Consider the following 14659-nt stretch of genomic DNA (forward strand, 5'->3'; position numbering starts at 1 on the left):
AGCTGCCACCTGGGGCCATACTGATGTCTAAGGGCTGTGCAGAACCAGCTCCACCTGTCACGAGCTGCTGCACTGGGGGTAGAAGGAGCCGACCCTGCCCCCACCTAGACAAAGCTGGAGAGTTAGTTGGCTCTGGTGGTGCAGGTACAGGAGAGCTGTCAGGATGACCAGCTTAGCTTCCACCCAGGCCCAGACCCAGTTCTCTGAGTTGACCTGCTCCAACATCTACTCCATCTATGATCTGCTGGAGCACGTGACGGGACCAGTCCTGCAGATCCAAAGCTACAGGATCTCCGTGACACAGGGCAACAGCAGGATATCTGACAGTAGTCCCGGTGAGGATCCAGTATTGAAAGTGTAGCAGAAACCAGAGGCCTCGAACCAAACTCATTGCCATGAATGTTTGCAAGTTAAGAAGTTTGGGCAAAAACATATGCTGTGTGACACACCACAGCTTCCCAGTGAGATGTCTTTTCTTTTCCTTTTAAAAATTATTTATATTTTGTGTTTTCTTCTGGGGGGTTGTTGCCAGGGCAAAGGGTGGATATGGAGAGGTGGGGAGAGAGTGGGACTGGGGTGAATGGTGTGAAATTCACAAAGAATCAATACAAAGTTTAAAATCTCCTTATACCTTATTCCTTTTGTGTTTGTGCTGGGGGGTATATACATGACTCTGTGTGTGTGTGTGTATGTGTGTGTGTGTGTGTGTGTGTGTGTGTGTGTGTGTGTGTGTAGGCCAGAGGACAAATTCTGGGAGCTGATTCTTTCCTTTTATCATATGGGTCTTGGGGATTGAATTCAGATCTTCCAGTTTGGTGGCAAGCACCTGTTTTATGCTGTTCCCTCTCAAAAGCACTATTTTTTTAAAGCACTGATAGAAATTTACTCCAGATATTTGCTTAGCATGACTACAGCTAGGGGCTAGCCCAGTTGATAGAGTGCTTGTCTAGCATGCATGAAACCCTGGGTCTGGTCTCTAACAGTGCACGAGCCAGGTATGGTAATGGATGCCTGTACCCCCAACAAGCCAGGTATGGTAATGGATGCCTGTACCCCCAACAAGCCAGGTATGGTAACGGGTGCCTGTACCCCAACAAGCCAGGTATGGTAATGGATGCCTGTACCCCCAACAAGCCAGGTATGGTAACGGATGCCTGTAACCCCAACAAGCCAGGTATGGTAACGGATGCCTGTAACTCCAACACTCGAGGAAGCGAAAGCAGGACATCAGGAGTTCAAGCTCATCCTCAGCTATACAGAGTTCGAAACCAGCCTGTGTTACAAGACACCATGTCTGAAAAAGAAGAGCTGGGTTGGGAACAGCATTTAGGCAAGTGCTGTGCCACTGAAGCACTCTCCCTGCCTCGCCATAGAGTTTTCAGGGCAGCCTGAGTGTACAAGGACATGGAGAGATTCTATTTAGGCAGCAATGTAGATGTGAAAGAGTTGGGGACAGAACTGTACTAGAAATCCAGAATCTCCCTGCACAGTTGGGCATCTATCTGTAGGGGGAGGAGAACGGGGAGGGTTTGAATACTGACCTCAAAAGTGGAGAATAGTGTTGGCCAAGTGATGGGAAACCTTCCGGGGTGGGAGCGATTGTACTTCAGGTTTGAGTGAGAGACCTCTGGCTTAGAGGAGTGAAGGTCTTGCTCCAGCGCCACAGACTGAGAGCTGGATCCAGAGCTCTGGGGCAGCCACTGGCCGCCTTTGATAACAGTGTTAATGACTCTAACTCACTTTAGTCCATTAACGAGTCTTTATTGAGCTGGAGCAGGCGCCAGGAGTGCGTGGGTGTGAGCTGGTATGCAGGCGCCTCGAAGCCCTGCCCCCACAGGAGATGGCCATCTGAGCCTTCCTGGACAAGATCAGAGGCCGAGGAACTGCTCTCTGCCTCTGTCACCTCCCCTGGGCTTCAGGGCCACCACACATCCTTAGAACTGGTGAAGCCTGTACTCATGGGGTGGGTGTTGGGGCATGGTCACTGTTGACTCTTGGGACTAGGCTTCAGTTTTTTCCTGGGTTGTTTGCTTCCCCATTCCCATTGCTGCCACAGGTAGGACAGTGTCAGGAGAAGTTGCGGGGAAGCCCAGGAACCCTGGCTGACAGTCCTCACAGAACTGAGAGCACAGAAAAGAGATGCTAACCAGGAGTGGTCCCAAGCTCATCCTGGAATAGAATAATTCATGCATATGCATGAGATCTCATGACTATGCATGCATGAGCACACACACACACACACACTCACACACACACATACAGAGAGAGAGAGAGAGAGAGAGAGAGAGAGAGAGAGAGAGAACAAGTAATGTGTGTGGGGCTGAGCTAGGTTTAGGACAAGGAAGAGAGCCCCACCACACCATTTCTCTGGTCATGTGATCCTGGTTTTTGAAGTGGGCAGTGTGGAAGGGACAGGAGGGAGACTCTATCCTGCCTTGGTTCTGTTCCTGCCTCTGGCTGTGGCCCCCAGCCAATCCCCATCTGCAGTAAATCTCAGCTTTCCCATCTGCATATTGGCCTCCAGTCTGTGCTTGAGAGAGCTCAGAGGGCTATGCAAAAGGCAGAGCCAGGCAATCTCTTCTGTGGATTTTTTTTTTTTTTTTTTTTTTTTTTTTTTTCGAGTCTTTTTTTTTTTGTTTTGTTTTTTTTTTTTTTTTTTGGATAGCTTAGAGAGAAGTTTTGAGAGGCAGAAGTTGCCTGGGCTTTGGGGCGGGTCCCAAGAAGTGATGAAATATTAATCTCATTTTACAGTTGGAAAAACCAAGGCCTAGAAAAGTAGAGAGACAGAACCAAGACCACACTACTGTAGCCTGATCCTTGTTCCAGGAGCTGTAGAAGCCCTGCACAGGGACTGCTTCTCCACAGCCTGGGGTCCACGATGGTCACAGCTTCATAGCAGCTTGAGTGTCTTTAAGACAGCCTTAACTCTGTAGCCTAAGCTGGCTTCAAACTCACAGCAATCCTTCTGCCTCAGCTTTCCTGAGTGGTGAGATCATAGGCCTGTGCCTGGCAGCAAGGCATTTGTTTTTATGTCTGTACGTGGGGTGGGGTGGCCCGTGAGCCGGCTCCTGTCTGCCTGTGAGTATAAAGCTGACAAGAGGCGCTGGCAGAGTGTGGAAGCTGTCAGCAGAGCAGCCGCCTGTGAAATTAACATGATATCAAAAGCGTCAATGTTTATTTACTGGAAATATCTGGACAGGATGCAGATCAGGCCTGCAGCTGGTGCCTGAGGGTGAGGGTCACCCCTGCTGGTCCCTCAGCAGCCAGTAGGCTCTGATGGCAGAGCCAGATGAATCCATGCCTGAGACCTCCACTCTTCCTGGCTCGTTGAGAATCAGCGCTTCAGGGACATTTGTCCTACCATGGTGTCAGGTTCTAGTGGGCAGTGTGGGTCTTTCTGAGGCCCGTGCTCTCTAGGGGACCAAAGAGTTGAAGCAGAGGGTCCGCTAGTTTCCCAGACATCCACTGTCCTTAACTGATTGGCTAGGTTGACATCATCTGACTCAATTCAACCAATCAGAATGTGTCTTGTTGGACTTTGCAATCCAGGGGGCTAGAGATTTGGTTAGAAGTTGGGAGCTGAAGTTGAGTCGAATGGAGAAGAATGGAACTGATATGCTCAGGTAACAAAGCCCAGAGACATCTCCCAGGTGGAGACGCCCCCCGCCCCCACGCCGTTTCCAGCTTGGGAGAGGAAAGACTGGAAATAATTTTTTTTTTTCTTTAAAAACCAACCAAACAAACAAATGTATTATTGCTGGGTGTGGTAGCGCATGCCTTTGATCCTAGCTTTAGGGAGGCAGAGACAGGCTTATTTCTGTGAGTTTGAGGCCAGTAAGGGCCACATGGTAAGACCCTGTCACACACACACAAAAACAAAAAACAAACAAAAAACCCCAAACCAAACCAACCAACCAAACAAAAAACCTCAACCTATTGTCATTGTTGTAGTCGTCATTACTGGGGAAGGAGGTGGCATATGCCACCGTGGGACTGGAGGTCAGAGGACACTGTGTAGAGTCGGTTCTCTTGTTCCCAGTGTACAGGTTCTGGGTGGGTGGGTGGGATTGAATTTCTTTCTCAGCAAGTGTCTTGATTCACCCAGCCTTCTTGCTGGCTCCGAAGAGTGGCAGATCTCTCTGCAATCACGCTGTTTAAATATTTCATCATAACCTTACCTTCATTCCAAGGCCCTGGGACAGACCCTGGCTGTGAGCAAAGTGACAAGAAACTGAGTTATTTGGGAAGGAGTGAAGAGGCCATTCACCCGTGGTGTTGGTGTGCGGTAGTGTTAAGTTTCAAACCTGGGACAAAGGCTTAGGTGCCTATTTAACACATCAAAGCAAACCTGGCAGCCTGGGCCCCTCATCCCCCTACCTGTTAACAAGGCCCTCCTGGCTGGCATACCTGCCCCAACCCTAAACTTCTCCAGCCCAGGTGCCCTTCGCTCCATAATCCAACCATTTTGGTTGCTTGGCCCTTTTGTCTGCACTATTTTGAGCTTTCTGACAGTTGCACCAGGTTCCCCTCTCTCCTCTCTCCCTTCCCCTCCCCCCTCTCCTCACATGGCTCAGGGTCACAGTTCACTCCGGGCTCTCCCAGATGTCTCTGACTCTGGGAGATGCTGTCTCCCAGATAAAAGGGCCATGCTGTCCCTTTAATCTACAATAAACCTTCTCCTCCATACCTAGGAGCAGTCATGTTCTTTTCTTTTTGTTTCTTTTTTTCATTCATCTGGTGCCAAACCCAGAGACCAGTCATGTTCCTTTTCCTTTTTTATTTCTTGTTTTCATTCAGTAGCAAAGTCAGGAATTCTGCTGTGGCCTACAGACCTGCAACCCACTGAGAGTCAGGCTCAAGGGACCACAGAGGAAAACAGAACCAGTGTTACCTTTCTTGTAGAGACATTTCTTTGCCGGCCTCTGCTCCTCCAGGAGTCTATAAATTCTAAGAGGCCTTCCCCAGCCTCCCTCTTGACAAAACCGTATTCAAAATCCCAGGGAAGGGTTTTGATCAGCCGCGGTGGTTCAAGCAACCAGGTAGTGCTCAACAGCAAGGACATGTGGACCTGACCAGTTCAGTGTGGCTCAGGTGCCCTCTCATAGACTAGGCACATCCAGGGTAGGAAGTCCTGTCAGACTGAGGCTCACTACTTACCCCAGGGGGTCAGGGTTGGGGGGAAGCTCATCTCACCTATCACAGGGGCCCTGTGATCAGACAGAGCGGGAGCTATCCACTCTGTTTTCCCAGCACAGGAATGGGGCTGGGGTGAGATCAGGCCTGGAGGAGAACCTGAGAGAACAAACTGACCCCTTGCTGGTGCATTCACGGCTGGGAACTGATGTTCTGCCTCCTTTGCTGCATGGATGTCCCTGTGGCTTGGGCTGACTTCCCTCATGATTGGATGGCATGCCTAGGATGCTGATGCGGTGGGAAAAGTCCTCTGGAGGTGTTCTGATCCAGTCGGGCTGGGTCTTGCTGGGGAATCTGGATTCTTACCACATGTTCTAGAACATCAGTGTTCACAGCCTGGGGAACACTGGTTTCAGCAAGGAGAGCGAGCCTTTTATGTGGTCTGAACATGACCAGAGGAGTGGATATCCGCAGTGAAGGACTAGGCATGAGAAAGTGGCTAACACCGGCTTTGAACCTTGTCTGCACATTCCGAATACATGGGGAGCTCTTCAGCTGCCTGTCGTCCAGGCAGGAGGACATGTCTGCCCGTGACTCCATCAGGCAGCTGGAGCTGAGCCACCAGTTTTGGGAGGTGGGGAGGATCATTTTCATTCTGTCTGTATTCTCACGTCCAGACCTTGTCCTTCCCACAGCCCAGAAGAGAAAAAGCCTTGACTGCCTCCTGGTTCTGTCCTGGTTGATTGGACCAACGGTAGACACTTGACCTAATCCTGGCCTGACAGCTCCCTCTGGGAGTCTACAGCTAAACAGGGAAGCTGGTGAGTTGTCCCTGAGGGCTGGGGAAGCTGAGGCTGCCATCTCTGGATAACAAGCTCAGTCATGCATCCCCCTGACAGGACATCTGAGCAAGCCACCTCTACAGAAAGGGACAGGTGGCGTGAGCTCTGTGCAGTCCCAAGCTGAGCCAAGGGGAAAGAGGAAGCTCTCCCTTGTCCCTGTTCGCCACACTGGACTAGGCTTCCCCAGCCTCTGTTCAACAGGAACACCCTCTCTCTGGACCCCCACTCCCCCAGTCAAATGGGCTGCTCTAGCAGTCAAGTATTAAGGGAACACAGACAGCCCTGGTAGTTAACACATGAGTGGCCCAGGGCTCTTACTCCATTTCCTGAAGGGCAGTGGCCTGGCACCTACTGGGCACATCTCACAAGCTTGGTACTTTTCCTGGACATGGTATCCAAGTTTGCCAACAGTCCCTGAAGGGAGAACCATGATCTTCATTTCTTTTTCTTTTTTGCTGAGAGGAGCAGTAATGTGCCTCAGGGTGCCTGCAGATTATCGCAGAGCAGAGCAGAGGCTTAAGCTGGTGGCAGATCGCTTCCAACCGATCTCACCAGAAGCCAATTATGTAAAGCAGGGCTGAGGGCAGGTCCTGCTGTGATAAAGGAGTGGGGGGCTGCTGCTTGCCTGTCCCCTAGAGTGAGATAGGACAGGAGAGCAGGGGCAGGGGACTGAGCATTGAGGACTTTGGGCCTGTGGTAGCAGCAGTGGAGGAAAGAGGTGGTGCAGTCTTGGGACCTGGGAGTTATGGCCCCTTCCATTGATTGTGTTTTCCAATCAATAGCTGATTGACAGGCCACAGAGTACTTTGTGACTCACAGCTGCTCCTACCCTACCCTGTGATTTCTCACAATGCTTGATACTCATCTCTTCCTTAACAGTGTGACACAACACACACACACACACACACAGAGAGAGAGAGAGAGAGAGAGAGAGAGAGACAGAGACAGAGACAGAGACAGAGACAGAGACAGAGAGAGAACCAGAGGTCAACTTTGTCATTCCTCAGGAGCCATGACCTTGTTTTTTGAGACTCTCTAGTCAGTGAAGGACTCAGCCTGTCTCTGCTTCCGTAGCCCCGGGTTCCAAGTGTGTCATTGCTTGAGGGTTTTTGTGGGGGTTCTGGGGATTAAAAGCAGGACTTTATGGTTGCATAGCAAGTACGTTACCAACTGAACTATTTCCCAGCCTTCTCCCGGCAGTTTTCAATGTTTCCCACGAGCCGCGGGTTGCCCCCACCCTCCCCACCCTGCCCTCTAAGCTTCCTAAGGTAGGATCCTGCTCATCACGTTCTTCCTAATACAACCCGTGCCTCTCAGTGACTTGTAGAAGTAGGTACTCGATGGGGGAAGTTCTAGATCAAGCAACATCCCATTTCCAAGTGGGGAAAACCCAGGGATCACACAGGAATGACAGCTGAGTTGAGCTAGTACCTGACTCTATGGACCGCCCAGGGTGTGTAGAGGCATATATTGTCCTGGGACAGTTCAAATCCAGATTGGATTAGGATGGGAGGGTCTAAAGCCTCATCCTGTAGCCAGTGCCTTTGGAGGTGGAGAAAACTCCCCTTCTGGCGGGAGCAGGTGAGTCTTCCTAGAGCTGAAAGCAATGGGCCATGAAATAGAGAATGTGCTCGCATGCAGAGCTCTGCTTAAGAGCCTGGGAGAGACCGTGCTTGATTTCAATGTAAGCACCCAGTAGGAAAATGACAATCAGGACTGCTAATTTCACCCCAATGGGACAAAATTCGTTTTGGGGTAGGGCACCTGGTGTTGGTAGGGCTCTGACTGTGTGGTGGGGATGAACCTTCCTCCTGGGCCCATGAGGCTCTGGCTTTAGTGGCCCATGATTGTTCTTCATGTTTCGAACAACGACTGGGCACTGAAAGCTGTGGAGATCTGCATGAATCATAACAGTAGGGCACACATTTATTGGCCACTTATTCTGTGCCAGACCCAGCTCTAAGGGCCTCCAAGGCACGATCTAATTCACTCCTCACAAGCTGAATGGGCAGCTTGCCACAGTCGCACAGCTGGCTGGTGGCAGAGCCAAGATTTGGACCCAGCTCTCTTGGCTGCAGACTCTGTGCTCTTAAGCCCCTATACTCAACCCAATGTCCCGATATGCTATATTTCAATAGTCAAAAGTTCAGCGTCTAGTCTTACCTGATCCCCATATTGGCAAACCCAAAGTTAGAGGATTCATTTGTGGAAGGGCCTAGACCACGAACTGAAGTTTGCCATAAGAAGTTGTGTGTGTGTGTGTGTGTGTGTGTGTGTGTGTGTGTGTGTGTGTATGCATAGGTACATGTAGTCAGGGGAGAGTCAGCCAACTATGGCTTCTCTGGCCAATATGCTCACCCAAGCCCATCTAGAAAGATCAATCAGCACCATCATGGTTCATTTTCGTCTGGGTGCTCCTGAGCCATCGTTATCATTTTAGCCCCTAGTCTCTCCTTTAAAGAACAAGGGCCAAAGCACACAGGTCTCAAAGGCCTGTGGATGTGGTTCCCATGACCATGCCACCTCCCCAGTCCCTCCTAGCATAGCTAGATAGTTCAGGCTGGTTGCCTAGGATACAGTGCTTGGAATGCTCTCATTGAGGGTGAGGATGAGGAGCCTCTAGGCTGAGGCTACCATGTATGTAAATGTTACGTTCAGCCTCACATGTGCATGTGCATATGCGTGTGTGTGTGTGAGTGTGTATGCTTGTGTGTGTAAGGTTTTGTTTGGATGTAATCTGCTGTCCTGTCAGTGTGGGAGAATGGGGGGGGGGGCTGTACAGATGTTGAGTGCTTTGGTGTGTGTGTGTGAGCTTGCTGGGGTGGGGTGTCTGTGTGTGCAGAGGTGTGCATACTCACTTTGGACTCTGGCCTCCAGGACTTTCCTCCTTCAGCTGTGAGATGTGTCACAAGAGCGCACAACAACTCACCATTGCCCCGGGAGTGCTCTCACCAACATTCTGCCTCAGCCTCCCTAGCCATCATCCTGTACCTGGCTTCTCTCCATGGAAACAACACACACCCAGAGGAGGGAGGATTCTGTCTAACCCAGGGAGATCTCGCAAGCAAGGCTGAAGCTTTCCAGTACATCTTCTTTTTAAATCAGGGCACTCAGAGATTCTGGGTCACTTTGAAAAATCTGGTACCTGTTTTTGATCCCCTCATACTGTACCCCAAACTATCCTGCTGATGGGACTTTGGACTCCCTAGCTAGCTACACATGTAGTCCCTAGGTGAGACCCCCTCATCACCTCCCTCACGGGCATTCTGGGAGAGCTGCTTTTGTGGGCCCAGCTGGATCTTGGGAACCGGTCCTGCTCTGCTGGTCTCTTCTGCTTGTGCCCTCACTATTGGATAGTTCACCCAGCCATCTAACCACACCTCTAGAAGGCCTTTCTGCTTAGGTGACAGCAGGGACCCATCAACCTTGCAGTGTTCCTGTTCTTTCCAGCCGTCCCACACAAGAAAGGCACCAGCTGTCCTGGCTCTTGGTTACCAGGTCCCAGCCCAGTCTCTGGTTGTAGGGTCTGTTACCCACCCTACTACTCCCTGATGGGGCTCTACCTGCACTTACCAGTGTCCAGAAGATCCTAGCTGCTTCTCATAAGCGAGCTCATCTGGTCCCCACCTCAGCTGTACAGAGAAGAAAGTGAGGCAGAGGGACGGGACTCCTCCCAGGTGCCAGATGGTTGGTAGGTTGTGGAGGAAGAAAGACACAGGGGTGGGTAAGGAGACCTCCAAGGTATATGAGGGGCTATCTGGAGGAGAAGTCTCAGGGCGCTCTGCACAGAGCAGCATTTGAGGCAGTGTGGGAAATGGGCCAGAAGGGACACCAGGGCTGGGGAGGTGGAGGGGCCATAGCTCTCAGTTGTCCCAGTTGGGACATGCCACCTTGGGGTAGCATGCCACCTTGAAGATGGGGATTAATGGGCCAAGCACATGCCTGGGGAGGTTGTAATTGTTGTTGCTTCCGTTCATGGGCAGGCCAGGCTGGAGCATGATGGGAAGCTGGAAACAGATAGAAGGCCCAGATGGTGGTGGCTTCTCCTAGGCTCTTGGGAAAGATAGGACCAGAGATACTTAGCAAGGTCACCCCCAAAGCATGTCCACGTCTAGTGCTGGACCATGGAAAGGACCCAGGAGCGACGACACCCGGCCTGCTCTGCCTTGCAGCACTGGGTGCTGCTGTGGATGCTGTTCTGTTTCCATTCAGCCGTGTTCCTTGTGTCCTTGGAGTGTCCCTTATGAAGCCAGAGAGCTGGCAGGTAATGGAGGGCCAGGCTTTACTGTGCCCATGCCTCTCTTTACGACGCCATATTTTTTTAACGAGCTATGTAAATGTCTGCGAGTCAGAACAAAGTCAGGGCCTCCGGCTGCCCCCTCCCCCACTCGCCTGACCTTGTGCGTCCCAGGGGAAAGTTTTCTGAGGGCCGTGGCAGTGGTGGTAGCCTCTTCCGTGTGGCCACTTCCTGGTTCAGCTTGAGTCAGAGCAGGGACTATGGCTGACGACTTATTTTGGGACCTTGTGCCTGTCACCTCTCTTCCTGCTCCTCATTTACACAATGGAATACAGAGCGGTTAGCGCTTTCTGAAGCATCATGGTACCGCTACGCAGCCCTGGGCAGTGGCTGGGCCCCGCCCAGGGTTTCTTGTCAAAACAGGAAGACCACTGCTTTAGTGCTGATCAGCCCTGGACTCAGTGCAGTGGGCAAGGGATGGTCTCAGAGACAACCCCTGTCCCTGCTCCTCCCTGGCCTGCTCTTCCTTTGGCTTCTTCTTCTTCTTGTACCCCGGGATATTCTGCAACACCATTCTCAGGAAGGTGTCTCCACAGTACAGTGGGGTTGGGGAGCAAGGATGAAGTTGATGAGCAGAGAACCAGGCATGGTCACTGCTGATGTCCTGGTTGGGGTGGCAGCTGGACTCAAAGGAGGTGAGGGAAGAGAGAGCCTGGGATTGTGCCAGGGCAGCCAGAGACCCAGTCTCTGGGTCACCAGAAGCCTCTCCAGCCTTCCCTTCGTAGTAACAGCCAGAGTTGTGAATGCAGATTATACCATAACAGGAGGGCATAAATCCCTTTGCAGGCTGAGCAACCAAACTCCCAGGGGGAGCTCTGACCCCTAGGACTGCACTGCATGGCCACTGTGTCCCCAGCTCCTAATAGATGCCAAGGCCAGATTACCAGGCCTTCAGCATAGCTGCTAAACCTCCTTGTATTCTGATCAGAGTTCTACACTCTACTGAGGTGCCAGGGTGGCCTGGGAGGGTTGACTGGCATAGATCGTGACCATGGGCATTGACATTCACTCTGCTCACCTACCTATACCATAGTGTGCCTGCCACCAGCACCTCATTCATCCGTGAAAGAGAGACTGCGGGAGGCAGTGTAGCTTCGTCCACTTCACGGATGAGAAGCCTGAGTTGAGAGTGGTTCAGAATGAGTTCTGGCTTTCAAACCTACCCGGAGATGGGCCTAGCTGTCCTCTCCAGATTTGCCTCTGACAGGGAATATGTTATCTTCAGAGTGGGATTAAAGAAGAGAATTCAGGAATGGCTTGTAGCCTATCTGTCAGCACGACCCCTGATAAACTGTAGCTGACAGAATTACTGCCCCTCCTCTGCTGCAGCCTGCCACAGAAAGGATATTGTGGGGACCAGGGGACAGCAAAGCCAGTCTGAGCAAACTCTAGAGGCCTGTATGTATATCAAGGGATGCTTCCTCCAAGGACAGGGGGACTATAGATGTTCCCATAGGGCAGCGGTTCTCTCTGTAGGTCAGTGACCCCTTTAACAAACCTCTATCTCCAAAAGTATTTCCATTACAATCCATAACAGTAGTAAAATTACAGTTATGAATTAGCAATGAAACGAATGCTACAGCACAACATGAGGGACTGTGTTAAAGGGTGGCAGCGTTAGGAAGGTTGAGAACCACCTCTGTAGAGGGTGACTTCCTGGGGTCTGTGGCCACTTCCTGTCTTGCATGCCTCCAGTATGAGCAGGCAGTTTCTCCTGGCAGGTGTTAGACTCTCCTCAACTTGAAGCTGAGGAGTCAGTGATGTGCTTAGACAACAGAAGGAGCCCAGCTGTTCTTACACTGCTGTAGAGGTGAGCCTCCAGGATGTTATGCTAGTCTGAACAGACTGTGTGGAAACAAACCAGTTATCCCCAGCCTTCCCAACCTCCCCTGATAAGACAGCAGACACCGTTAGAAGCTACCTTGAAGCTTTTTAGCTCCCATCACATCTCCCTGATAGACAAACATCCCACAGGACAGAGATAGGCTGCTGTCTTCCCCAAACTCTGCACCAATTCCAGAATGGAGAGTATCATAAATGGTTATGCCTCCAAAACCACTAAGTTTTGGGAGTAGCAAAATTCTATCCCGCCCCCACCCCCTCAGTCCCTCTGTGACACACTGGGAAGGAGTCTGGAGCTGGGGATTTCCTAAGGGGGATTGGAGTTAGGGAGTGACTTTCAGTCCAGTATGGACTGTTACTGCAGGAGGATACTCACCCTCTGGTGGGTCTGTGCTGTCCTTGGTTTTGTTGGTTTTATATTTCCCCCACAGGCTGGCCTTGAACTCATGACATTGTTGAGGGTGACTTTGAACTCTAGATCTTCCAGCCTCTACTCCTGGGATTACAGGTGTGTACCACTACACTTATTTGTGGTACTGGAGATTAAACCTTGTGCATGCTACATAAACATTCTCCCAAGTGAACTACACCCCCTACCTTTGTCCTTGTCTAGTGCCACATGGACCCTGACATCAGCCAGAGGCCTACTCTGCTTCTCTGCTTTGTTGTCTGTGGCCCCTTCTCATCAATACTCATACGAGTGGCCCTGTCCTTCAGGGTCCTGGGCTGTTCTACCATAAGCAGGGAGACAGATACCATGTCTGCTCTCACCTGCCCATGTACTTAGGCCTCCAGGAACCATGGGGCCGAGGTAACCCAGATTGGCTTCTGACTGACCCCATTTGGAGACCCAGGACTTCTGAGTCCCGCACCAGGTCATACAAAGTCTCTGACACCCCACCTCCTGGGTTCAGCAACCATTCCCCTGCTTACCCATCAGGCTAATCACAACAATCACCAATGTACCCCAAATCACACAACATCATCTTTAATATTCCCAGACATCCTGAAAATCAGATTCTGAATCTCGTTTTGTACGGAGGTCTCAGTGGTGATTGGATTTGAACCAGAGCCAGCCTGACCCAAAGGTGACCTTCCTGCCTCTGTTGTGTAACTCTGGTGGGTTACTCTCCCTCTCTGAACTCATCTGACATGTCAGGAGTAAGCAGAAAGCGGAGCACCGTGCTCCATCTAGTGCTCACTTCCTGGGTGTCAGCTTGGGGACAGTCAGTCATTTACTTTGTGAGGGTAATCCCCCTCATCTTTCTGTCATGTCCCGCTCCTGGAAGTGGCTTTGGTTCCACCTCCTGGAAAATGGGCAGACCCTCAGTATTCTAGATCTTGTCCTTTCTACTTTAGTAGCATCTTATGACTTCTCCCCTTGGTCCCAGGTGGAAAGGTTAGATGGGCACAGCCACCTGCAGCTTTTGGGATGGCAGGACATCCTGGCAGGCTCCCAAGGGCAGATCAGGACCCCAGGATTATGGCCAGAAATACTTAAGTTCTGTGTGCCCCTGAGGTCAGGTCCCAGGCCAGTGCCTGTGCGTCCTAGGTTGGATTTCCGCTGCTCCTGTGTCCCCTCCAGAGGCTGCTGGGCACAGAGAAGTAGGCTCCCCGGCATTCCTGTAAGATGCCCCTGAGCCCTTGCAAGGCTTACAGCAGTAGTGTACCTCACTGGCCTCTTCTGTGGTGACACTTCCACTGTAAGAAGAGGCTGTGCCAACATCCTCCAGCTTTTAGCTGGACAATCACCCTTGCAGACAATCACCCTTATCCTATGACCCTGGGTACTCCTGTCCTAAACTGACATTTTCCAACCTGACAACACCGTAAGAATTTTCTGATGTCCCTGAGTTCAGTGAGAACCATTTCTGACCCAGTAGCCAGGAGTAAATTAGCGCCTTGGCCCTTTCAGCGGCACCCGAGGTGTTCCAAAGATTGAGTCCACAGCCTCTCAGAGAGGAAGAAGGCTGTACTAATTCAGCCTCCAGACTGGACAGCAGAGGGTCTGGGTTCTGGTCCCGCTCAGGAGATGGCAGGCCGGCAGGGTTCCTGAAGCCTCATACAACATGACTAACATCTTGGATGCAGATCTCTTACATCCTGCTTGACTGAGAAGCCCTGGGCCAGGCTGAGAAGGCTGTGGCTCTGAGAGCCTGGAAGCAGACCCTGGTCCTGTCACTTGAAGGCTGACCAGCTTCAATTAAATTACTGGCATCCCTGGTCCTCACCTTCTGTATGTGCACAAGAGCTGGACGTAACAGCAATCAACATCGCCACCACTGTACCAGTCAACAGACACCTCATCTGATCCTTCTCATCGGCAAAAGCAATCAGATGGAGGCTAGGCATGGTGGCACACATCTCTAACCCAGTACTCAGGAGGCAGAGGTAGGGGATGTATGAGTTCCAGGCCAGGTAGGGCTACATAGTGAGACCTGACTCAAAAACAAAGTATCTTTATTCTGCAGGTGGAAACCGGCTTGGAGGACAGTCAGGCCTAGCTGGTGAGTGACAGAATTAGAACTTGAACTCAGACCTGACC

This window comes from Mus caroli, chromosome 9 (assembly GCF_900094665.2).
Source record: "Mus caroli chromosome 9, CAROLI_EIJ_v1.1, whole genome shotgun sequence".
In the NCBI taxonomy this organism is placed as follows: domain Eukaryota; kingdom Metazoa; phylum Chordata; class Mammalia; order Rodentia; family Muridae; genus Mus; species Mus caroli.